The sequence below is a fragment of the Sciurus carolinensis genome, chromosome 8, assembly GCF_902686445.1.
Source record: "Sciurus carolinensis chromosome 8, mSciCar1.2, whole genome shotgun sequence".
Taxonomy (NCBI): domain Eukaryota; kingdom Metazoa; phylum Chordata; class Mammalia; order Rodentia; family Sciuridae; genus Sciurus; species Sciurus carolinensis.
The window spans coordinates 19,904,441-19,931,689 of NC_062220.1; the positions used below are offsets into that span (position 1 = coordinate 19,904,441).

Here is a 27,249-nt window from a genome sequence, read left to right on the forward strand (position 1 = left end):
CTCTGTTGGTCATGAAGGAATCTAATCTTGGCCTCCCCTACCATCCATTCTGATCAGCTCTGCTCAGTTGATGAAGAAAATGATCCTGAAAGAAGGGGCTGCGGTATGAGAGCCCCTGGGCAGGGGCGTTGAACACGGGTCCATCAGTGGTGTTTGCTAGAGGGAGCAAAGCAGGGTGGGGCAAGACTCATGCGGATGGTTTGGGACACAGACCCCCCCCCCAAAAAAAAAAAAAGAGGCAGAAGAAGGAAGAGTATAGGCCCAAAGAAATAAGGGAAGAGAAACACAGATAACATATCCTTTAACTAATATCTGTGATCTCATAACCCTCATTAGAAGTAGTGCATTGATTTCTTCCTCTTGGGAAGGTCATTCTGTTATTTACTGGAAAACTTTTTTTGTGTGTGTGGGTGGGTACCAGGGATTGAACTCAGGGGCATTCAACCACTGAGCCACTGAGCCACATCCCCAGCCCTATTTTGTTATTTTATTTAGAGACAGGGTCTCACTGAGTTGCTTAGTGTCTTGCTTTTGCTGAGGCTGGCTTTGAACTTGCCATCCTCCTGCCTCAGCCTCCCAAGCTGTTGGGATTATAGGCGTGTGCCACCGCAGCTGGCCCAGGAAAACTTTTGACATATAATTTCAGATAGTATTTTTACGCCACTGCTCCTCTGCCCCTTGCCCCATGGTCTTCACTGATGTCCTCATCTATTGACACGTTGTCACTTCCTGTCCAGGTTAGGACTGTGAGAATCTCTCTCTCTGGTTTTCACCTGCATATCCCTTGTTTTCTGGACACATGACCTTGGAAGTCCCACAGGCCCCCAAACTCATAAGTCACAACCTAAACTTATCATCCTTCTCAGAAGGGCAACTTCCGCAGGGACTTTCTCTTCGAGGAGAAAGGTAACACTAATGACATCAGAGATCACATCTTTCTTTCAACCTATTTCCCCAGCCTTTACTTATTTCCACCTGGTTGCCCTGGGAGCATCAAGTGGGGAGAAAGCTCTTCTGATAATCATCATTTGGAGACGACTTAAAGCAAAGAGGTTGTAGGTTCAGAGGCTGCATCTAATCAAGTATCTGTGCATTCATTTGTTAGTCATTATTAAGTGACTACTGTATACAAAACTTCCTCTAGTGCTGGGAGAGATGTAAGAGGCACATGTTCCAACTTCAGAACTTAAGCAATGTCATAGGGGAGGGACAGCTGAGCACACTGTGGAGAACCCAAAGGCTCTGAGCGTGGCCTTAGTGCTAAGGGAGTGCAGGAGAGGAGGGGAAGAGGGAAGGTCAAATGCAATAAGCTTAAAATCAACCTGTGAGAGAGGAAAATGATGATGGTGCTGTTAGGAACTGAACTGTGTTCCCCTCAAATTCCTGTGTGGAGTCCTAACTCCTGATGTCTTGGAGTGAAGCCACATTTTGAGGTAAGTTCTTTCAAGAGGTGATTAGGATTAAACAAGGTCTTTAGGGTGAACCTAATCAACCGACTGGTGTCCTTACAAGAGATGGAAATCTGAACTCAGAGAGAAACACCAGACAGGTGCCTGCAGAGAGACGACCACGTGAAGACACCGAGAGGCGGCCATTTGCAGTACCAGCCTCAGAAGGAATAACTGGCCGGTACTGTGATCTCAGACCAGCCTCCAGAACTGTGAGAAAACAATCTGTTTTCTAATTCAGTCTCTGGAATTTGGCTGTGGCCGGCCAAGGAGACCAGCACAGGGAACAACTCATACGATCCTGAAACAAGAATTTCCTGAGAACGGTGCTAAATTCCCCCCAAACTTTCCTTCCTACTGGGGTGAGCCATGGCGAAACTGTGAGTGGGAGAAGTTTCTTTTGGTTTCTCCATCCTCTCTCTTCCCAGATGCCCTCTTTCTGCTGGGGGATATTCTCCTCCCAGGTGAGGGAATTCACTGAAAGACAGGGGTACTTATTGCTCCTGAAATCACCAGCATTTCATGAAAAGGAGCTTATTTACCCTGAAAGACTGACTCATCCTCTCTGTTTCTCAAGTCATCAGCATTATTTACAGGGAGCAAAGACTTCATTACCGATCAAGACCGTTTTAAGCTATTACTTATGCTGGAAAGATTAAAAAATGAAGCAGAAAGTCAGATTATAAAATGGGGGAACAATTCCTGAAGAACTGAATAGGTTCTAACTGGTAAGCATTAAGTAAGCTAGGAGGGGTGTAGCAGGAAGACTGGTTTCTCACAATGCACCTTTATGTGCAGGAGTATAGAAAATCAGGCAGAGAGGCTGCGTAACTGCTAAGAGGGAGCCCAAAGAAACACCCAGACTCTACTCACAGGCTGGCAGTCAGATGTCCACTTCTGAGCCTTCTGGTTATTCACCAAACTTTGTGGAATTCAGCTGGATGATGTTGAAATGTTTTTGTTGATACCTGGAATAAAGAGAGGATTAAAACATTATTAAGTAAAATGGAATTTTAGTACATGTAGACCATACATTTTAAAATTCTAGCTGGACATGGTGGCACATGCCTGTAATCCCAGTGACTGGAGAGGCTGAGGCAGAGGATCAGGAGTTCAAAGGCAGCCTCAGCAATGGTGAGGCACTAGGCAACTCAGTGAGACTCTGTCTCTAAATAAAATACAAAATAGGGCTGAGAATGTGGCTCAGTGGTTGAGTGCCCCTGAGTTCAATCCATAAAATTTAAAAATATAAATAAAATTCTAGTTCTTTCTCAGGTACCATTATTACTTAGGACTTTCAGGGAAAATAAGGCTTGCGATAGAAATAGCTATTGTGCATTTGCATTTTAAAGAAAGTAAATATGATGATTATTCCCCTTAATGATTCTTCTGAATTATTTTAAATGATGAGGTAGAGAAGGTTGTATATCAGTGCTCTGACAAGATCAATATTTATTTAACTGTTTTCCCTTTCTCTGCTCCCAAATCCTTCAGTATTTTTATTTTAAAATTTGGAAATTATTAAACAGAAAAGAGAAAGAAAATGCTATCAATGGGTGGAAAACAATAGTTTCATGAACCATTCTGTTAGTGAGACAGAAGTCTTTAAAGAGAAAGGAAGGGGCCAAGTAACAAAAGAGGAATTTGTCTTCAGATAACTCTTTTTTTTGTTTGTTTGTTTCTGGATTCTGGGTCTGAGGGCCAGGAAGTGAATGGAGCTCTTAAGGTCTTTTCCTTCATCAGTTACGCTGTAACTTCAAGTGGGTGATGGGGTGAACCCTTCAGGTCAACCACTCTTCACATTGTCCTTCCAGCCCAGAGCTCTTCGTGAAGTGTCCAGTACATAGACTCTGGCCAACTTGACTTGGAGGCAGTTGCCAAAGTTCTATGTGAGCTACGCTGAGTCTAGACCAGACGTGGTCAGGAGCAAAGGACCCAAGGTGAAGGAAGGAGGATGGGAGAGGGAGCTGGACGTGTCAGGCAAATGAGCCCTTGTCCCTTTCCCCGGCCCCTCCCGGCCAGTGGCCAACAGTCCAAGCACTATTGATTGCTCCTTTGACTTAACCATCTGATCAGTAGTGGGAAGAAGCGAGTTTAATATAAAAGTCACTGTGGAAGAACCGAGGTGTGAGACAAACGTCATTATCCTATGTACATGTATGATTACACAAATGGTGTGGCTCTACTTCGTGGACAACCAGAGAAATGATAGTTGTACCCCATTTGTGTACAATGAATCAAAAAATAATAAAGAATAAAATTTTAAAAAGGAAAGGATTTCCAGCTCTCCAAGAGTTGTGATTTTCTTGGAGCCCTTAGGAAACCTCCAGCTAAGCCACTCAGTAGCATGAGAGACACTAACTAGCATTTTCCTGGGTTATTCAAATGGAAAGACGTTGCCAGTACATCTTTGCAAAAAATGGTTAAAGTCATACTTTAAATGTCTACCACCAGTATTCTTAGAAAGATGCCACTTTCCAACTGGATGTGTGGAACTGGAGGGAGGGGAAGGCCTCAGAGGATCACTTATTATAATGGGAAGTTATTGCAAAGATTAAATGAGAAACCCTTTATGAAAAGAGAAACCTTATAGCCAAAAAGAGGGACCAACTAAAGAAGAATTTAATTAAAATTTTACCTTACACAGTTGCATTAGAGTCCCTTGATTTCAACATTACTATTTCTAGAAAACAATTTTCATTTCATAATATTGCTCTACATATATTATGGAAATAACAATAATAACTACTTCATTGAGTGTGTGTGTGTGTGTGTGTGTGTGTGTGTGTGTGTGACGACCTATGCTAACCATATTGCATATGTATATTTCTTTTTTTTTTGGTACCAGGGACTGAACCCAGGGGTGCTTAGCCGCTGGGCCACATCCCCAGCCCCCTTTTAAATTTTTTTTTATTTTTAATTTTTGTTTTGAAACAGAGTCTTGCTAAGTTGCTGAGGCTGACTTTGAACTTGCCATCCTCCTGTCATGCGCCACCATGCCAGGCACAACACCTGTTTCTCATAGTGAGTAAATAAAATTGTGGGATGAGATACAGGGCCCCTGGAGGGTCACTGGAAGTTAGATAATACTATGGTTTTTGACTGTGCCCCCAAAATTCATGTGTTGGAAATTTACCCCCCAAATTCAAATGCTAATGTTATTTGGAGGTGAAGCCTTCAGGTGTTAACAATTAGGGTTAGATGTGGTCATGAGGGTGGGGCTCCTAGGATGGGATTAGTGGCTTTTTCCCAGGAAGAGACCTGAGCACGTTCTTGCCATGTGATACCTTCTCCACGTCACACAGTGGGAAGGCCCTCGCGAGATGCCAGCGCTTTTATTTTGAATTTTCCAGTCTCCAGAACCGTGAGACATAAATCTTTTCTTTATAAATTATTCAGTCTGTGGTATTCTGTTTGGGCAGCAGGAAATGGACCCCAGCAGATAGTGAGGGATGGTCTCTCTGAGGAATACATTTCTAGGTAGGAGTCGCCTTTGTAAAGGTCTGGGGGAGAGTGATCCAGTAGTGGAATCCTGCTGCGAGGCTCTCATGTGATGCCCACGTGCTCCATGATCATGCAAGGTGTCCAAGTCATTTAGTCCCAAAGGGATTCAGGCAAATATGTCCCTCAGTAGAGAACAATGGGCCAAATGATGTGCTGAACAAAGACAGCTTACCCAAAAAAATGGTCCTCAGAGTGTTGCCTTTGCTGGAAAGCATGAGGGTAGTAACGTGTGGTGACCTACCCATGCCCAGAGAGGATGCACACAGCCACCTTGCATCCTGTGCCCGGAAGGACAGAGATTCCCACTCCCCTGTTCCCTGGTAGCTTGAAGAGAGCTGCTTTCTGTGGGTTTACATGTTCCTCTTACTCTTTTATGTTGGATGATAAGGCATATTTCTTTACAATCAAATGAAAAGCTACAGGACATAATCCTTGGAATGGGAAAGGAATGGTAAGTAACTATTTCAGTCTTAGTTGGCAGGGAGTCATGTAATTTTGGGGGATGGATATTAAAATAAAATATTTAAAAATAGATCCATGGTTTCTAGTCAGAATGAGCCAGTAACAATAAAACATTAATAATCGTCTCTATTTTACATTTATAGTTGAATATGGGAGCTAAAGGTATGTTAGAAGACAGAAAATATGTGATCTTAGGGAATCTGGGTCATTTCAATGAATATTAATGAGTGAATTGACCTTGAACAAGTCATTTAACCATTCCTGCATCCCACTTCCTTCATCTGTAACATGAAGCATTTGTAGTAGAATTTTAAGAGTCCTGTGATTGAGATGGTATATGTATAATTCTAGGATAATTCAAGGAAAAAAATATATTGTGTTTATCTTAGTATCTGTGAATGAATCTGCACGTATGGAAAAATGTCAACTGAATGCTCCTTTTCATCATCTAAGAGGTTCTTAGAGATGAGTATTGCTTTTCGGGGCTAACTACTCCTACCCCTTCTCCATCATTTCTGAGACATAAGTGTATTATATAGCTCTGACAGACCTAAATGATAATGTATCACATAATAATGTCTATAATTTATCAGATGCATACTATGTACAAGATAATTGATATCTGTTATTTAATTTTCACAAGAAAGCTGTGAAAGTAGTTGTTTTTATTACCCCCATTTGGGAGTAAGGAAACAGGTTTGGATTCATTGCCACATAGTTGATAAATGATGGTTAGAATTAAAACCCAAATTTGTCTTGCTCCCAACTCTTTCCATAACTGAATACATGGCTTTGTCATAGCTTCCAACATTGATCTTTTGAAATCTATTAGAAAAATGTTATGGAGGGGTGTTTAATAAGTCTGCTGAATGTAGATTGACTGACTTAGGTATTTGCCTTAATGCAATAGCTTATGGCAGTCCAGTGTTCTCACAGGGAACAACTTGCAAAATCTGGATAAGTTTCCAAAAAAAGTCACAGTTTATTGGAAGGCATCAGAGACTGTCGGCAATAACCAGGATCTGAGGAGCCAATATCTTCCTGGAGAGAAGGAGGGCCTGGGATAGTGATCTCCCAGTCAGTGAGTCCCTCCTCGAGGCATTTGTTGCCCTTAATATACAAAAGGCAAGATAACGGAAGAGAGTAAAAAAGTAAAGCAGAACATTTCTGAGATGAAGAGCAATATTTTAAGCAGTCTCAAAGAGTGAGCAGGAAAAACTTAAAGTTTAAAAAGAAAGGATCCTTTTGGGATTAACAGAGCTACCGTGTAACTCTATTCGTGGTGATTACTACACAACTTTAAAAATCAATCAAAACTTGTGGACTGTTCACAAAAAGAGTGAAGTTTAGTACATGTAAATCATACTTTCATAAAACGTGGTAACAGAAGATGGAAGAGGAGGAGAAAACCCTTGAGGGTTCATCCATGAAGAGGGAGAAAACCAGAGATTGACAGAGTCATACAAAGTGACAGATGAATTGTGATCACCTCAGTCCTATCCAAATAAAATGAATGTCCTCACCTCTATCAAACTACCAGATGGTAAGATAATCTCCAACAGGAGGAGAGCAACCAATCCAGCGCCTCAATTGGATGTCCATATGGAAAAAAAGAAAGCTAGGTCTTGACCTCTATTTAACACCCTTCTATCAAATAATTCCAGATTGACTACAGAACTAAGTTTGAAACTTACATATTAAAGCTTTTGGGAAAAAAAAGTGGGAGCTATTTCCATGATCGTGGGACAGCAAAGAATTTGTAAACAGGTCATAAAAGTCATTGTGTAAAATAGTACTATTCTAAAATTAAGAATCACCAAGAGAATGAAAAAATCAAGGCACAGACTGAGAAAAAAATATTAGTAATACGTATATCTGACAAAGGACCATGTATCTAGAATATATAAAGATTTTCTACAAATCAATAAGATAGATATCCAATAGAAATATGTGTAAAGATTTCAACTGGCACCTAAAAAAAGAGGATATTAAAATGACCAACAAGTATTCGAAGAAGTATTTGATCTCACTAATCAGAAAAATTCAAATTAAAACTTTCAGGACTAAAACTACCATTTAGGATAGCTAAAATTCAGAAGATTAATAATTCAAGGTGTTGGTGAGCAACTAGAAGTTCCACGCACTTCTGTGGTAATATAAATGGGAAAAATCACCTAGAAAAAATATTTGGCAGTATATGCTAAAGCTGAATATCCATAAAGCCCCATGTCCTAGAAATCTGTCTCCTACACAACAGAAATCCAAGCATGTATTCTTCAGAAGACATGAACTAGATGATCATGACAGCACCATTCATAATAGTCAAAAACTCAAAATAATTTTAATGTGTATCAATAGTAAAATAGATAAATTATGGCAGGCAAACAATGAAATGCCATATAGCAAGTAGAGTGACCTAGGTATTACTCAGGCAATTGGTCTCAGAAGCATAATGTGAGACAAGACACTGAAAAATTACTATATGATTCCATTCATATTAAAGTCAAATGCAGACAAAATGAACAGTTGGTTTTGAAGTTGGAATAGTGCTAATCCTGGGATGGCGACGATGGTGTGGCGGGTGTGACTTTGAAGGGCACTAAGAGGGCTTTCAGCGTGCTAGTAGTATTCTGTCTCTAGACGCTGACAACACAATTGTGTTCATCCTGAGAAAACTCATCACTCTGTACAATTATGGTTTCTGTCCTTTTCTGTGTATTACACATCGCTAAAAAGATTCTTCAAATAACACGTGCCTTGAAAAGGATGGAGCCTCCGTCTGCGAAGATGACAACTAACAGGAATTTATGGGCTCAAAATACATAAAATCATGAAGGCTCTGTGCCCTCGGTCATCTATTATACCAGGAAGAAAATAAAACAATAAAAAGAAAGACAAACAATGAGAGAAAACAATAAAGTAATATAAATCACTGTATGCTGCGGGGGGGAGCCAGCATGGGGAGGCTGGGATTAATTTGGCCAGTTATTTCTAAATTAAAAGTCAACACTGGATTATTTACCAATGACTTTGTGAACTTTCCATATATATATTTTGGCTTACCATATCTTAGAAGGGAAATATTGAATGTTTTTGCAAGTGGCCCATACCAAAACAATTCAGTACAGGGACTGCTTACCATCCTGAGATGCAGAGAAGTTTCCCCGCTCCACAGACCTGGGCTCACCTCACCGGCCACTGTTTCTGCTCTTTGCATTCAATCACTCACCTTCCCAAACCTATGTCTGCAGGTTCATGTGTATATCAAGACCTTGAACAAGATTTCCTGCTTGCTTTGAAAAGTGCGTGCTTCATTTAAGCTTTTACCTGTGTGTCTTGGGTGAAATCTGTCCATAGTATGCAGTATAAATGTTAAGTCTGCATGAGAATCTCTTGATTTTCAGGGGGTACATTTTTGGTGTTACTATGGAATTTGATGTATGAAAATCTCTATAAATATTTGTATAAATGAATAGCTGAGAAACTTAGGGTGTATTACTAGGATACTATATTATGAATTGGGCTACCAAACAGGTTAATAAAGAGACTGTGGAAATGGTTCTCACACATTAATAAAAAGTCAGTTATCCAACGAAAGTGAGAATTCTCATGACGTTCTACAGCAAACTGATCTACTGGATTGCAGACAAAGCTTTTAAGCGTTCAGTTGGAATGAATACGGATCCTTCCCTTTAAAGCAGCAAAGCATGGTACAAGAAGGCCGGCTGTCAGGTCCTCAGACCTCTACACTCCATAGAGGTCTGGTCTTAGGGAGATTTGTTTCTGGATATCAGTTACTTCAATTTTAAAATCACAATAGTAATAGTTACTTTGAAGGGTTTTTCTTCCTCTAAGCCTCCATAGCATTTTGTTAAGGCCTCTGTGCTGTGCGGCCCCAGTGGGTGTCATTGTATAAGTATGGGATTCTCGATGGCAGGAACTTGGTCTTGTTGATAATCCCGAGCATTCGGCATATTCTCTGGCACATAACATATGCTCCACAAAAGTTTGTTGGGTGAGTGAGTGAGTGAATGAATGAATGAATTACATGGATAGTGCCTCATAGTGCTTAGTAGACTATATGTCCCATGAAGATTAGCTCCTTCCTCGTCCTCCTCCTTTGTTATTCTTTATCTGGAAAGTAGAATGGTGTGTCCCTTAACTTATTGCTATTCCATCATGTGGCCAAGACCAGCAATGCCAGCTGGGAAAATTTTGCAAATTCTCCTTAAACATGGAATGCAAAAGCTGTAGCTTAGATACATGTTGTCAGAGGAGACAACTTAATACAAGTATAAAGGAAAAAATGTCCTTGTTGGAACAGAGTGAGGTCACATAACAGCACAAAGGAAGGGCTCTGATGTCTTAAATCAGGGCCTTTTTTCCGCAGCCTTTTCTAATTTTTTTTTTTTTTGTATAGTCATTTAATTAAGAGTGCTACATGCTGCTAATTCCATCTGCCAGAATCTTCCAATTTTTAACAGAAAAGTGGGTGTGGATTTTTAGAGGCAAGGTAATTTCTGATTGGAGAAGCAGTAAGAGTATATCCATAGCAGGGTGAAGATCAGATGTTTATTTTTAAGCTTTATGAAAAATTCTCTACTTGTCTGAAGCAAATAAGAAAGAGAAAGTCATTTATGGCTCTACGAAATTTCTGGATTTCTCATGGGAAAGGAATTGATGACAGTGTTTGATAAGCTTCCCATGGCTACATACACACATGAGGTTAACTTCTGGGAAAAAGGTAATCTCTGTCTTTACTGAGTCACGGTTAACCGGTAGCTGGAATTTGGTGGAACCATACACATCAAGAAAGATGCAGTGTGGTTACTAAAATGTTCAAAGGTTGTGGCAAGGTATGACCAGTTGTTTCTTATGCCACCACCATTACCATTACCATTACCACTACCACCACCACTACTACCACCACCATCACCACCACCACCACCGTCACCATCACCACCATCACCATCACCACCACCACCACCACCATCACCACCATCACCATCACCACCACCACTACCACCACCACCATCACCACCATCACCATCACCACCACCACCACCACCACTTCCACCACCACCATCACCATCACCACCATCACCATCACCACTACCACCATCACCATCACCACTACCACCATCACCACCACCACCACCACCACCACCACCATCATTTTCAAAAATCACAGATTTTTTTAATGTTATTTCTAAGGCACAATATTAATTGCTTAGGTTCTGATAAGGACAAGAAATGGAGCACTTAATTTTTATGTATCTTAAAATTTCTAATGGATATGATCTTCCTGACTCTCTTCTGCCTATGTGCCTATGTGAGCCTTCCTAAATACATAGAACCTATTAAGAGACAAGCACCTACAAAGATTAGAACTCTTATGATTTAAAAAGCAAAGATAAGCAAATATGATTGATCTCTAGGAAAGGCAAGCACTGTATATACCATTTATGGCTTATTTATAGAATTTAACACAACTGCATGCATGTAGAAGCTTAATAAGTACCAGTGTAGCTAAATTGAACCCCTTTACTTCTAATGGACTCTCAACTTATTTTCAATCTCAACAGTGAAGTTGGTACTTAGGATTTTGGATATTCATAAAGAAGTAATGTCCTAATTCATCACTTTCTAGTTGAGGCTACATGTCAAGAAAGCAACCAGATAATTCATTCAATTTCATCAACTCTGAAAAATACCCTTAGCTGATTTAGTGAATTGACTTTCAGGTTCCTATTATATATTTCTCTTTGTTTTATTAAGTATTTTTCTATTATTAGTTTTTACACCAATTGAATTTAGATATCTAAACACAAAGCTGTATGTTATATATTTTTTATGTCCAGTTGTTTAAAGTAAGCAAAACAAACAAACAAACAAACAAACAAACAAAAAAACCAAAGCACAATGGTACTCAAAGTGGAATGATCTTGTTCCTCTTCTCTACCTTCCAACCGGCTGGCAGTTCCCACCTCTTTCCTCCACCATAGAACTATGTGCCAAGACCTAATACAAGCTTTGGGTTCAGTCTATGCCAAGCACAAAATAGGGAATCTGTCCTGCTGTAGGACTCAGGGCTCTCAGATCAGAAGCTAGAATTACCATGTCCTACCCATGTAACAAAAAGCAAAGGATCAGTGCGTGTCACCCTGAAAAAATTCACTGGCAGATGTCATTCCACTCCGTGAAAGAAAGGCAGTGCTTTATCTACTGCACTTATAACTGAGAGTATCCAGTGAAGGTTGCAATACCATGGATGAAAGGCACAGTCTTTGCACTGGAAAATTTATATAACATTGCAGTTACTCTGTCTGTTCATCACCATCCAGATATCCATCTGTCATTGTCTAGAAAACTGAAGACATTAACAAACACAGTAAAATAACAACGCACAGGGGACCATTTTGTGTACAGGGCCCTGGGAAGGGCCAGTAGAATTCCTCTGATCAGTCTCCTTTTGACTTTTCCCATAGACCTTGTTCCTGCACCAAAATGTCTGGAATGCTCAGCGGGGATGAAGTGTGTTGGTCACTGGGCAGTTATGCTTCTATTATCAATGAGATCAGCCATTTGCAGACGAGTTTCCAAATGATTTGTAACACCACAAATGGGTTAAGAACACAAATACCCAGTGCTTTTACAGTAAACAGCCTTCACATCCCTTTCCTCCAATGATTTCCATGGCAACCCCAGAGGTCAATAAGACAAGTATTATTGGCAACATTTTATAAATGGGACCTAGAAAGTCCTAGAGAGGTTAAGTGGCTTGCTCAAGACTTCTCAGCTAGTGCCGGGAAGAGCTAGGTCTCCAGATCTTTTCTTGCCCCATTTGATCACTTATCCACCAAGTTCAAGAGCAGGAGCTGGTTCTTTGTTATTTTAGGACAATCAATCACTACATCTCTTTTTATACATTGGATCAATCCACTGATTGATCCCTAACTGCCATTATAGACTAAACATTTTCAAAATAACTATTAAGAATTATTTGTGGCCTTTGCAATTTGGCCTATCTGTGCAGTAATCACAATAAAGAGTATATAACAAGTGACAAGAACATCCTGACCTCGAAGCATCTGAAAATCAAAATAGGGCTTCTATGAAGGTACGGTGGCCCATCGTGTCCCTTTCCATGTGGAGTCCTAATCACAAGTGTCACTTGCAAGATGCGTCTCAGAATACAAGGTTTCACGTGATTTACTTTTTAAAATATTAGGAAAGCCGTAAAGTTATCCCTAGAAATTTGGCTCATTCAATTGCATTTTAATCATCCTTTTGAGTGGACAAAAAATGACTAACTACATGTGCTCCATGAAAGTCTTTTCTGTGAATATCATCCTTCATATGGGGAAAAATAGTTTAAGATTTGATGTACTATTCTTACCTTATGAAGTCAGATCCAGTTTGGGATATTATTTCCAGTTATTAAATAGAACCTGGTAAGGATATAGTAGAGATGGAGAAAGAGGAGATCCTACCCTCACAGAGCTCTCATAGGAATATAAGTATTAACCAACATATGTCATAACCATTTCTATATTCCCAGTGCCTACCATAGCTCTAGGAACATATTTGTTTCTCAATAAATATGTGTTAAGTGAATAAATAAACGAAGTCTGCAGATGCTTAATCTTTTCCATTTCTGAATTCTGATGAAAACATCATTATCCAGTGTCCTTTCTCCCAGAACCATATTGAAATAGATATGAAGTAGATGGTTGGAATTTAACTGAAGCCTGGTACTGAACCCTTTATTGGCAATAACATTAGCTGGTTGATGATAATGTGGGCAATATCTAAGTTTCAATCTCTTATAACCACACATTTATACCAAGGTTGCTATCTTTTTTTTTTTAAAGTGTGTTTTTAACCAAATGAAGGATAATGTGCAGATATGGACCAACCAGTGAAATCCAGTTTGTACATTAAAAAAAAATTCAAATGGAACATCTCACAATAAGTTTATCACCTAGGATAGCATTTTGAAAGCATGTGTCCCTATCCATTTGCCAACAAACAAGCCAACAGCAGCTCATGCCATTCAACACTGATAGCTGAATTGACAGAATTAAATGAGAAAGGTTGATTAATTCAATACAAATTTTAGAGATTGACTCCAAGTAACCATTGGGCAGCTGTGGCCATTGTGGTCTTATTCAAGCACAAATACTGGCTGAGTCGAGCATGGCTTGCAGCTCCATAAGGAAAAGTTCTGAAATATAAGATGATGATTCTTACATATTTGCAACATAACGTGATTGTGATAAATTATCACTAAATAATGAAAAACAAATGAACGTGACTAACCCAATGGAACTAAGCTTCCATACAAATGCCATCCCAGAACCTGGAGAAGAACTACAAATTCACCATGTGAAGCATACTAGAAGGGTGATACAGGGGGAGGAAAGAAAAGGTTACGCTGAGCCAGAATTTAAATGATATTGAGGCTGTGCAGATACTTAGGTTGTTTTGTGAATGTTTTTTCTTCCACTCTCTGCACTTTCTTTTCCTGATGTACCACAAAGAAAAAACTCAGAAATGAAAACCCAAACTGTCCTTACTATGTTTTTAGCAGTTTGATACCAATGGAAGGGAATCTGGGAGGACAGGTACTTGATCATATGTTCCATGAGTGAGCAATCATATTTATATACTGCTTTGTAGACCACAGAATTCACCCAGTACTTGATAATTATTTATTGATGGAGTAAAAGACGTTTTTCAAGACTACTTTCATTGCTATTTCACTCTATTGCCAAAGGCCTCAAATCATCAAATCTGTAAACTCATCCCTATCTCTGCATGCTATGTAGATATACATTTTTCATAAGAATATATAAATATACATTTTATTATAAAAAATTTAGAGCCTACAGAAATATATAGAGAAAATAATTCTACTTTAAAAGCAAATTTGAACTGGGCACAGTGGTGTACACCTATAATCCCACTGACTCAGGAGGCTGAGGCAGGAGGATTATAAGTTGGAGGCCAACCTCAGCAAATTAGCAAGGCCCTAAGCAATTTTGTGAGACACTGCTCAAAAGAAAAAATTAGAGAGTGCTGGAATGTGGCTCAATGGTTAAGTTCTCCTGGGTTCAATTCCTGGTACCAAAAGAAAAGAGAAAAGCAAATTTTGACACATTATACATTCAGTTTTTTCACTTATAATCATTCTTGTTCACATGGTTTCCTTTCCTGTTCTTTTAGTGTGATTAGTCCCCTTGCTATTTGTGCAGTCGTTCCTGAACACTGGAAAATGAGCCTCTATCAGGTATTGGCTGCCATGAGTATTGTTTTACAAACATTCTTGTATATTATCTGTATTCCTAAATCTTAAAAACACTGTAGCAGGCTTAGTGTTCTAGTGATGACTCTCAGGGAACTCATATTGATCACCTTTTCTTTCTGTGAATTCTTCTTACTTTCAAATAACCTACTGGAGAGGTTAGAGCATTTATTGCAATGCCACCAAAATATTTGTACTTGATTCACAGCAAATAACAGCAAGACAAAATGGCAAACCACGGGCATTGTCCATTCACTGTCGAAATTATGGAAGTGCTAAAAGAAGAACAAATACTGTTTTAAAAGTCTGATTTTCGGGGGGAAATTATTTTCTAACCTGGCAGGTTTATTCCAACTTTATTTTTCTTTCATTGACTATGCATGCATCTATTTCTTCATTCTCCTATTAACCAGCTTGTTCTCATGATCTATTTTTAACATTTTTAATTGAGACACGACATTTGTAGATATTATGGGTTGCAGTATGATACTGTGACACATGGGCACAATGTGTAAGGGTCCAATCAAAGTGATCAGCACTTCCATTTCCTGAAGCATCAATCATTTCTATATGTTGGGAACTTTTGTTCTTTTCCTTTCCAGTTATTTTGAAGTATGTCACAGATTGTTGTAGACAACACTCTACTGTGTTATGGAAAGCCAGAACCAAAAGACTGACCATCTTAAGTCATGAAAACGAGACAATTCAGGGGTGTAGCAAATTAAATGGGAAAACCGAGCTCATCATATGCAGACACACACAGAGGAAGAGAGGAGAGAGAGGAAGTCCTAGGAGTGAGGAAGCCCACAGCACCATAGTAGAGACCTGCTGGTTTAAAAAGCCCCCCGGGACATTAGAGCTAGCTCATGGGTTTAACACTTGGGATGCAAGCGCTCTGAAGACAGAGGTTATGCTTTTTACTTCTGTTTCTTCTCTCAAAAAACAAACAGACAAACAAGAACTCCATCACTGCTCCTTTTTCTTTCAACAGATAGAATATAAATGAACAGAGTCCACGTTCTTAAGTTTTGCCTGTCTCAGCAAATAACACCAATCTTCACCAGGCTGCTTAAGCTCTGGACCTGGGAGTCACTCCGGACACTTCCTTCTCCCTCACCCTCCGTTCCCACCACACCTGTACAATAAATGACTTAGCCACATGATTCTGCCTTCAGGATATTTGCTTGAAATGGTCCAGTTATCTTCGCCACCTCTACTACCACGCCAATCCAAGCCACTCTGCTCTCATCTAGACCATTCCAGGAGCTTCCCAGTGGGTCCCTCTGCTCTAATATTCTGTCCATTTGCAAACAACTGCCTCCTTAAAAACATTCACCTGGTGTCACTGCCCTGCTTAAGACATTTCAACAGCTTCATAGTGCATGTAGAATGCAGATCCAGTTCTTCAACACGGTCCTCAATACAGTGGTCTGGCTCTGCCTACCACTCCCGCTTGCTTTTGAGATCTAGTTGCACTAGTTTTCCTTCTGTTTCTTCCATGGATCAAACTCTTTCAGGCCACACAATCCTGGGCATGCCGTTCTATAAGGCTGAAATGATTCCCCACTCTACCTTATAAAATTTGTATGCATCTCATTAGGAATACACACACATACATATATATCCTTATCTGTATATATATATATATGCATACACACACACACACACACACACACACACACATACACATGTGTGTGCATATATATATAGTACTGGAAACTTTCTTTAAACCCACAAACAAGTTTGGAATAGTAAATGCAACACCCTAAAAACACTGATTTTGTGTTCCAGTGCAATCACAAGACAGATGATAAAGATTTCAAAGATCCTATTCATTTATTGCCAAGGTATAGTAAATTTAATATTGTTGCATTAGACATATCAATTTTTAAAATTTTACCACCACATTATTCTCTTTTATGGGACTCTGTTATTTATTCTCATGGACAATCGCAAGTTGTAGTGATCTTTATGTTTGGTGTATATTTATTTAATGCTTGTCTTTTTCACCCATCTGAAAGCCCCATAAAGATGTGTCCAACTTGTTTACATCTGATTCCTTAGCATTTTGCAGTTGCCTGCCAGGGGTCATTCAATAAATATATAGATATATACATATAGATGGAAGGAATTGGTGGTTAACAGTCAAAATATTTCAAAAGACTACCTAATGCTATGACAATGGAGGAAGTTTTATGGGTTTAGCATTTTTGAGAAGGATACTCATTAAGAACTTGCTAAGTGTTCAACACACCGAACAGTTGAATGAATATATGAATCAACACTTACCAGCTGCCAAAGTAGAATATGGTAAGTCTGAATGAAGGCAGATAAATATGCCAAAGGACCAGAAGAAAACCTAAAAATTATTTTCTCTGCTGCTACGACTTGTTTAGAAGGCAAAGAACGAAAAAGGCACATAAACATGCTTTCCCTTGTAAAAGTTGAATCATGCATTATCTCATTTGAATCTCATAAAACCTTATGAGATAGATAGTATGTCAACCTCATTTAACAAACACTGAAATTAAGTCTGGGGTCTAGAATTGCTCAGAATGTCATGGAATACAAATGCCAATTTCTAACCCTAGAGACTATGTCGTAAGAGCGAGAGTGGAGAACCGCGGGACAGCTCCTGTGATCTTATTCTGATTTCCCCCTTGCATCTGTGATAAGGTTGGCTGAGCTTTTAATACATTGACACACCTTTCAATAACCAACAAACAAATGTCCAAATTTCTCCAAGTCTCCCAGCTTGAAAGTCTGATTTTGGTCTCAGTGGCTGTGCCTAATTCTTTTCAGGTTGGAGTTTTTGTTTTTCTTTCCAGCCATATTTTAAAATATACCCTGAGCCACATTTGTCTCTATTCGTTTTACACCAGTAAGAAAAGTCTCTCTCAAAAAAAAAAAAAAAAAAAAAAAAATCTCCATGCAGAGGGCCTACTCATACACCAGCTGTGATATTGGCTTATTTCCATATAACCTAATATGGCTAAGAAAATGTTTGACTGCAACAGAGTGAGGATTGCCAAACTTAACAACTTTTTAGTAAGAAAAGTGCCACAGAGCCGTCTGTTTGGACGTGGTGTGATTTCATCTCAGATGCTTCTCCGTTACCGTTAATGAAACTATAATTGTTCTTCTAGGCTGTAACAAAAACCAGACACCTGCCCCCTGTGCCCACTTGCCAGGCAAGATGAATAAATATAAGCTGCCCAAAAAGGCTCTCGGTGATAGTCTATTGAACACGTTGCCCTTCTTGGGTTATAAAAACCAAGTGACCAGGGGATACTCAGTTCGGATCCTGTAGGAGGTCCCCTGAGCATGCAAAATCACTAGCTTTCAACAGAAGAGGATGAAAGGGAAGCCACCTCCTCCACCTGACACCTCTGCCTCTCAGGGCCTTGCCATCATCTCCTCCCTGGTCCCTCTCTCCTGCTGACTTCCCTGCTTCTTCTTACCCCCAGCACTATGAGAGATGTCGCTGTGATCTGAAACGTCACCCTCTCCCTCACCACAGATACAAGCAGTCCTCGTCAAGTGCGGGCTATTTCACTTCCCTTTCCACCTCTGTTGCTGCCTTTCACACTCTTTCTTGGGTCTGGGCCACCGCAGTTATCATCTGGCTAGGCACTGCAAGGGCTTTCATGCGACACAGTTCAGGGTTTGAATTCCAGGTCTGCCACTCACTGAATGGGTAACTTTGTCAAAGTGTTTCTCTGCTAAAATGTGGAAAAGATGCTGGGCACCATGGTACACACGCCTGTAATCCCAGCCACTTGGGAGGCTGAAGCAGGATTGCAAGTTCAAGGCCAGTCTCAGCAACTTAGCAAGACCCTGTCTCAAAATAAAAATAAAAAGCACTGGTGGTGTGGCTCAGTATATACGCACCCCTGGGTTCAATCTCTGGTACAAAAGAAAAAGAAAAAGAAAAAAAGAAAATTGGAGAAGATCTACCTTGCACAGTCATTGTGGGAATTAAATGCTGTAGCAAGCAGTGAGTAACTGACAGGAAGAAAATGCTCAGGAAATGTTAAACTCCCATTTTCTGTTTCTGGCTTCTTCCTAATCTCACTGCATTCTGCACAATAGTGCCAGATTCATTTTCAAAATTGTATAAATTGAAAGGGAAAAATATATCCATCAACCCCTGAATTTTGTCCTGGTCAGTGGGGATGAGAGATCTGCTTAAGAATTCAACCTGGGCCAAGGACAAGAAAAACTCGATGTCAAAACTTCTTTTGCAGGGCTGGGGTTGTAGCTCAGTGGTAGAGCACTTGTCCAGCATGTGTGAGGCACTAGGTTTGATTCTCAGCACCACATATAAATAAATGAATAAAATAAATGTTCATCAACATCTAAAAATATATACATTAACAAACAAATTTCTCTAGCTTCTTAGAGTTACTAAGAATGTGAGCCCAAGGTATATGACTATGTTTACATGAACATCTTGGCCTTGCTTTGTAGTCATGTAGGCAAATGACCCCATCCACTCCCAAATCACATGGGAGAGAATTAAGGCAAAGAGCTATTTTTCTTCAAATTAAAAAAATTCAATTTAAATCTGTGATATAGTCTGGGCTGTACTTCCATATTCTCCCATCATCTCAAACCATCCATCAGTCTGCTCAATAGGAGGGAAGGAAAAAGGAATTTTTTCATGCTCAGAGTGAAGGTGATAGACACCAAACTGAGGCTGTAAGAGAATGGTAGGAACTTGAAGCAGGAGGTGACAGGAAAAATGAAGCATCCCACCACTCTGTGTCTTTCTTGTGTTCTTAGAAATCCTGAGATGAAGACCTCAATCATTTTATTTGGATCTGAAATGCAAGAGTAATCCAGGAAGAACTTGGGCAACCCTAGGTTGCAGACATACGAACCAATAATACGAAAACACGATTGTAAGTGAGTTGTCCGTTATCATGATTAGGTCAGGTGATTCAGGCAGCCGTTGCTGTGTGTGAGAAGTACTGGTGTTTAAAGACTTTAATTCTAAGCCCTGGTGACATTCCAACTAGCCACATGATCTTGGGCAAGTGACAAAGTGCAGGCTGCAATCTCCTCAACTATCAAAGGATGAAGAATGGACCAGAAAAATTGCTATATTGATTAGGTGATCTGGAATACCTAGGAAAAGCTTCACAAAGAAGATTGGTGCTTAGAGAATTGAAGTGTAGGTAACTAGAAAGAAGAAATAAGAATAAGGCTACCTGAGGACTGGGAAAAGAACAAAGTCACACGAACAGAGGCACAGGAGCTATTCTCTGGGCCAGCTCATTTAGAAGCGGGGCTGGGAGGGTGGGGAGCAGCGGTGTACTGACTAGGTCTTTGGATGCCAACTTTGCCCTTTGTTCTTTGGAATAGACAGTCAGATCTGAGAGGTTTGTAGAAACAGCAATTTGGGGAGACACAGATGGGACTGGATCACAGGGGAGGGAGCTCAACTAGAGGTGTGGAGTAAGTTTGGAGATTCTTGAAACCTGAAGCAAGATGGTAACAGAGAAACTCTGGAGTAAAAAAAAATCTGTGTGGAATCTAGAAATGTGCAATTACTTTCCCCCAACCTGTTTCGGTCTCCTCAGGTCAGTCTGAGAGGGATCCTCTCTTAGTTGCAACACCTTGAACTCTGACTCTGGTGTCTAAGGAATTGACCTATTAATGATGAGTAAATCATTTTGCAGATTCATCTTCAGGAAGGGCCAGAATAATTTCCATTGTAAGTAAGAAAAAAGGACCTTGAGTTATTATATGATTAGAGACCTTTAGATCAACTGCATAATTAAGTATAATTTTGTAAATCGTGCAAACCAACAGCCAATTCTAAATGACTTCACTGAACAGGAAATCCTCACATTTTTTTTCTGAAACAATATATGTAAGCCTCTATAAATATGAAAGTTAGAATGTGAAATTCTCCTTGCATAGAGGGAAGAAAAACTAATTTTTTAAATCTCTCTTTAATGTTTATGTCTATAGCAATTTAAAGTCCTTGAACTACCTCAATTGCTTAGAATAAATGCTTTGAAAAATGAAATCCAGGCTTAAGTTTCTAGTGGCAGTAACAAGGATAACGAAGCAGATTTGCTTGAACCTGGGTACCTATCATCCTCAAACAACTCTATGCCCTACAGCGAGCCAGCACTGGAATTGAAGTTTAGGTCTGCCTGAATGTCTGAGCCAGACATTTTCTAGTAAGCTCCTGGTCCCTTACTCCTCTCCATTTCTTCCCTACTTTCTCTAAGTCTTAATACTTTGAAGCAATAGTTTCAGGTCAAATAAAAGAACCTTTTCACATTATGGATAGTTAATACTTGGAATATATTACTTTAAAAGTTGGTACCAGGCTAAAAATACATACAGATTCAAGAAGAGTTTAGAGTCACTTTTTGGATGATATGTTTAAAAGGGACAAGGAAGGAGACATAAGGCTTTAAAAGTCTAAGGAAACAACATAAATTCCAGCAATGTGGTTTCTTGTAGCCCAACAGAAGCAAGAGACTCCAGAGCACAGATCTGATGGAGAAAGATAGACCTCAGGTGCTAATATTTTTAGCAATTTAATGGGATGAGTGCCAAATGTTCTCTTCACTTTTTTGTCAAGAAGTTGCCACCATGATGGAAAATAAATGAAACAAAGGACTCCACCTGTGCAGCTGAGGGTCCTTGGGAATACACTTGCATTTATTGTGTGCCAAGTGTTTGTCCAATGCCCCAGCACCTCTTATTTAGTATTCCAAAAAACCCAGGAGGTGTTTTTTCTCTCCATTGTGGATGAGAAAATTGAGGCTGGGGAAGTTAAAAAAGCATCACACAGAGATGGAAGACTAGAAACTAGAATACAGGTCTTAATCTACCTTCCTTCTACTTCTTCAAGGGGGAAACTCTTATTAAAAAAAAGAAAAGAAAGGAAGAAAGAAAAAAGAAAAAGTGTGTCCATTTAACAGTTATTTTATTCACTGATGCTTGAATAGAAGCAAATGATGTCTTAAATAAATCCGATCAACTGCACAAAAGCTGGCTGTTTGCATTAAGAAAAAAAAAGATTTTATTGAAAACCAGTTGTTTCGGTGGTCATGTGTAGACCTGGACTTAATAAATGACCACCTTTAAGTCCCACAGCTGGACGAGTACAAAAGAAGCCCGAGGCAAGTCAATGGCAAATTGCCACCCCAAACAAATTGCAGTACGTAAGCTCTGAATTACCCTTCAAGGATTAAGGTTCAAGACTGTGAAAAATTAAAAATGTTGCCTATCCTAGGAAATAGTGTATGAATCAAAAATATCGTTACTAAGCTTAACTACGCTCCTAATCTTCCACTTTCATGACATCTAAACTGTTTTGTTATTCTTAATGGACCAAATCCCCCTTCTGGTAATGTTCTGGAAATTCTATTTTTGTGGTAATTTAAAAAGTCATATGGCATGTTCTTTATATTTGGTTTATGTAGAAGTTAAGACCACTTCAAACATACTTTTCTTTCTTAGTCAGATGGCTATTTAATATCATGTCATTCACTGTTAGAAATAAAAGTAAGTTAATCTGCAAAAAAAAAAAAAAAAAAAAACATAATCACCCAAAAAAGGTTGAATTGTATCTTTGAGAAATGATTTTTTTTTTTTTCAAAGTCAGACTTCAAAGGCTGCCTATTGCAGAAAGTTTATTTTGAGAAGCTTCAGTCAAAACAGTTTGGAAAGTATGAAATGAGTCATTTTTTTTTTCCTTAAAGAAATGTAACTTTGTCTATTCCCACTGCATTTTTGGTTTGGTAGGAGACATCTTTATTCCACAGGATTTTAAAAGCATGTTTAAGATTCCATAGGTTTAGTATTACATCACTAATGGTTTCTAATGAGATCCAGGCAATAGCAAGCAGGGGGAGAAGAACAGCCAAAGAGCTGAATTCTGCAACACCAAGCACCATGTAAGACGTGGGAAAGTCCTCGTGCCTTATCTATTGCTGAGGCCATCTGTATTAAAAGGGGGAAATTCATATTCAGTCAACAGATGTGTGGGTGACATGGTACCCAGTATTGGGCTATTTGGAATCAGCCATATAACAGGCTGGATTTTTACTTTTCATACAGATATTTGCTCCCTGTGGTTATGGTCAAGATGAACCAGTGAAGCATGAAAATATCTAGATATTTTATTTGTTGTCTTGAGCTCTTAAGGCCTCAGTTAATTGCTTGGCTTCATTTTTGCAGATATTTTAAGGTACAAATTACATAAGTACCTTATGGAGAGAGCTAAAATAAACCTTCCCCAAACTTCCAGTAACTGTATTTTAAGGATGGGTGAGGGGACAGTTTGAGTTGTAGGATGACCCTTAGAGGAGTCATTTTTCTATGAGTCTATTTCTTAATATCACCTCAAGAAAATTCCACCATTGTTGATTTCAGAGCTTCCATGTATAAAGCACTTTACTCGTCACAGAGGAGAAGCAGGGACACAAAAAGCTAAGGCATTATTTCTGCCTTTGATAGAATATACAATCTAGTCAGGGAGGTGGATACAACTAACTTATTATGAAATAGATGTTTCAGTGTGGAAAATGCAATAAAAATATACTCAATTGTCTTCAAATGAAGTAGTACAAGTTGTTTTAGAGTTTGGGGTCGGGTGGGGGAGTGTGCAAAGGAAATGATAAAATGAGATGTTTTAGAAATCTGAAATACTTTTAAACAAGGAAGTATGAATGTCTCACATTGTTTACAGTGAGTTTTTGCATTCACTTACACACCAATTATTGAACACGTACGACATTCCTGGAGTTTGCTAAGCAAGTTAGTACCTTCCTTTCACAAATGCGTGAAATTTTGTCAAGTTCCTTTTGTAAATCACTCTTTGATGACATTGGATTGAAGAACAAAACTTGGGTCAGCCACTAGATGCCTTCTTATGCTATGCTGGGCATAGGCTTGTCAAGGGAACTGATCCAGTTCATATCTTGTTCAGGCACATGATTCTAGAAATGCTGGAAAGTCTCCCTTCATCCCATTTACCCATTATGATTCACCAAATAAACTGGTTGTCAGTGCAAAAGCAAAGAGCACTAACACTTTGCCATATGTCTAGTAAATCTCATCTTGAGCCTAGACAATGGCATAAAAAAGATAGCCATTTGTACCTCATCAAATCAAAACTTCTAAAAACAAACATTTCTAACTTCCCTTTAATACAGAACTTAAACTTAGGAAAAGCAGTACTGTGCCCAACATAACAAAGGGTTGACCAGAGATTGGCACCATCACCAATAAAAAATTGGTGAAGGGCCACACAGCTGTCAGCTGTGATTTTATATGATTTTAGTCTCTGGGGTTTTATTGATCCATCAAGTCTCTCCCCTATAACATAAGGATCTGGCCATCAAAAGAATTCAGCATGCTACAACATACCCATTCTTACAAGAATTAATTGCTAAAATTGTTAAAGAAAAAAAGAAAATGATAGAGAGAGACAGACAGACATAGACAACGTCAACTATCTCTCTAAACATTTCTTTTATAAAAAATATTCTGAACACATTTAAAAAAAACTGAACGTAAGAAAGTCAAAGAATTTTTTTTTTAGAATTACATGTATCCAGCATTCAGACATAATTTTGTTAACATTTGGTGAACATAATTCTGAATATCTTCTTAAATATGTAAAAGAATAGATGGATGGATAGATAGAAATAATTTTGTACATCAAGTATTTAGAAACATCATTTAAGAAAGAGAAATAGCTTAAACTTTATGTTAATATACTTAAGATAGATTTTTTTTTTTTACAAGATATACTTTATTTATTTATTTTGGTACCGGGGGGTTGAACTCCGAGGCACTTAACCATTGAGCCACAACCCCAACGCTTTTTGGTATTTCATTTAGAGACAGGGTCTCACTGAGTTGCTTAGTGCTTCTCTTTTGCTGAGGCTGGCTTTGAACACAGGATCCTCCTGCCTGAGCCTCCTGAGCCACTGGGATTACAGGCGTGTGCCGACACGCCTGGCAAGAAATATTATTTTTAAAAGTTAAAATTATGAAAAAAATAAAAGGCCACTGTTTTACCTACAGATATCATCTTTTATTTCACATTGCATGGCATAGTTAACGTAGCAAATTCATATATACTATAATAGTCATAGCCATCATGTAATTATCTTTTCAAATGATTACAGATATCATCTTTAGCTGTTACCTAAATTCCTGCTATAAGGCATAGGGACATCTGTACCCACCTTTTTTTTCTATAATCTTCTCTTCCCTGTGTTAAAAATTATATTAATATTAGTTTAATTGTCAAAGTATATAACATTTACTTTTTGCAACCACAGTTCCAATGATTGCTTAATTTCAGCTTTCTATGTGAATTATTAATTAGAAAAATATTCTAAGCTTAATGGAAAACCACTGCATTCTAGCCACTGAAGACAAGTAAATAGTTTGCATCTCTTCTGTCTGCCTCCACCCTTCCACTGGTGACTGTGGTTTTACATTATCATCTAAAACTTTCTAAGGAATGCATCCCAATGTCCTCATGTTACATTATTAGTCTTCTTTTAAGTCTTTTAAAATCGTGGAAATGCTAATATATGTTTCCAAGTCAACACTTCCTACCATCCTCCACACCCCCTTGTTATGTCCCACTTCCCAGTGCAGACAAAAATATTTGGCCAACTGTGGGTATCCTGTGTTTGTAGAGAATCTCATTTTAATTAATATTAATTATTAGATGCAAGGTAGTCCTTCAGAGCATCTAAACATTCGTAGTGGGCAAAAGGTGGTCCAAAAGTAGAAGTGAAGATGATTTTTCTCCTTACACTCTAACCTTTCTTCAAATAGTTTATATATCCTAAATATATCTGGATAAGATGCCCAACATCTAGACCTCCAAATATCTTTTAGCAATATTTAGGTCAGAAGCATTTTATCCAGCAGATGACATGTTCTGCCTATACCAGATTTCTCCTAGAGTCTATTGCTCCTCTTTTTGATGATGTAGAACTGAATATTTCCCCATAGAAACCAACATATTGCAAATAACATGGTTCCAAGGGTAATTCTAACCACAGCTTTTAGGTCATTATGTACGTAATAGCAAGAGCCTCGGGTCAGTCGGTGTAATCTTCTTACAATGCGGGCAGACCACCCTCATCCTTATGGACTGAGAGTCACACTGAGAGGATATCTTAAACGTTCTGATTACTATCTGTGTAGACATGAACTCAAAATTCCCTCTTAGTTCTGAGTTTTCATTAAAACCAAGTGAGTAGAATGGGAGGCACATTGACGAAATTTCAAGATAATGGTTGATTTGCCTTAGATCCTTGTTGCACTTCCCTTCCTTAGAGTGTGAGCTCCTAGGTTAGTGTGCATTATTTTTTAAACCAGGGATTTAACGTGTGGTCATCATAGGGTGTGATAATGTTCTTTACAATGACTTGTTAGATGCTGAGTTCTCCACAGTGTGGAAGAGATGATTTAACACCATTGGCTTGGGTTAAGGTCCTGAAAGTATTTCAATATTTTTGAGTCTTCTGGGGTATCCATGGGGTATGGCTATCATTTCAGCTTCATGACATCAACTCAAAACAACACATATATATTAAGTATATGCTTTATGCCAGACACAGTGCTCAGCAAAGAAGATAAAACTATAAACACACAAGACATGGCCCCAGTCCTATTAAGCTTGCAGTCATGTAGGGACGTAAAAATTAAATATGACAATGTAGTGTGATAACCCTGCTCTGGAGAAAGTATCAGGCATCTTCAGAGCTCAGAGAAGGGTAATAAGTCAAACTTGAGTGCATTAAGCTTTCCTGGTGAAGTCGTATCTAAGCTGAGACTTGAAGGAAGAATGAGTCATCTGAACATAAGAGGTACAATGGGGTGGGAGATACTCCTTAATTTCCCAGAGGCCTCATGGCTCAGGTGTGCTCTCTAGTTCTCAGACATTTATTCTTCCTCTTAGACTCTGCCTTGGGTCACTGCTCCATCTGGTCAGACTCCTTATCCTCAGTCCCTCTTGCCTTATATAAAATCAGAAGCACTCCGTGAGGAGAGAAAATTTGTCTGAGATTTGGAATCTAGCTACACTATCTTGCCTTTCAAAGAAAGACCCTGTTTCAAGTGGTCCATTTGGATTCTCCTCGGTGAAAGAACATGGTTGAAATTCATATCGCACATGTTGAAGGCTCCTGATCTTTCCTTCTGAAGTTTTCTGTTACAAATAAACAAAAATGTTGGTACATGGACCTCTGCCACTGATCAACTGGTTGGTTTCCATATTGGAGTATGGCAGAGATACCAATTTTACATTATGTCCAGCTACCCCTTGGACACAGCTGCCATCTGACCCACAGCTCTGGCACAATGGTGGGTCCCTGAGTTACATTTTCCAGAATGGAGTGATAATTGCAAGATTTACTGAGCAGAGAAATATGATCCATTAAATTCAGACTAAAAATAGGGTTTTTTTTCTCTGAAAACGAAAATCTAATTACTTTGTTCTTCACTATGAAAAATTGGCTTCATCTG

General features: G+C 39.0%; 1 protein-coding gene across 6 annotated transcripts in view; it reads right to left on the minus strand.

The window, feature by feature from the left end:
- Positions 1-27,249, minus strand: part of Cald1 (caldesmon 1) — a 202,572-nt gene that overhangs the window by 110,289 nt on the left and 65,034 nt on the right. For all 6 annotated transcript variants that reach the window (XM_047560465.1, XM_047560467.1, XM_047560464.1 and 3 more), the window contains exon 2: positions 2,322-2,416. The gene's annotated coding sequence lies outside the window, so the exon portion shown is untranslated. The remainder of the gene's footprint in view (positions 1-2,321; positions 2,417-27,249) is intronic.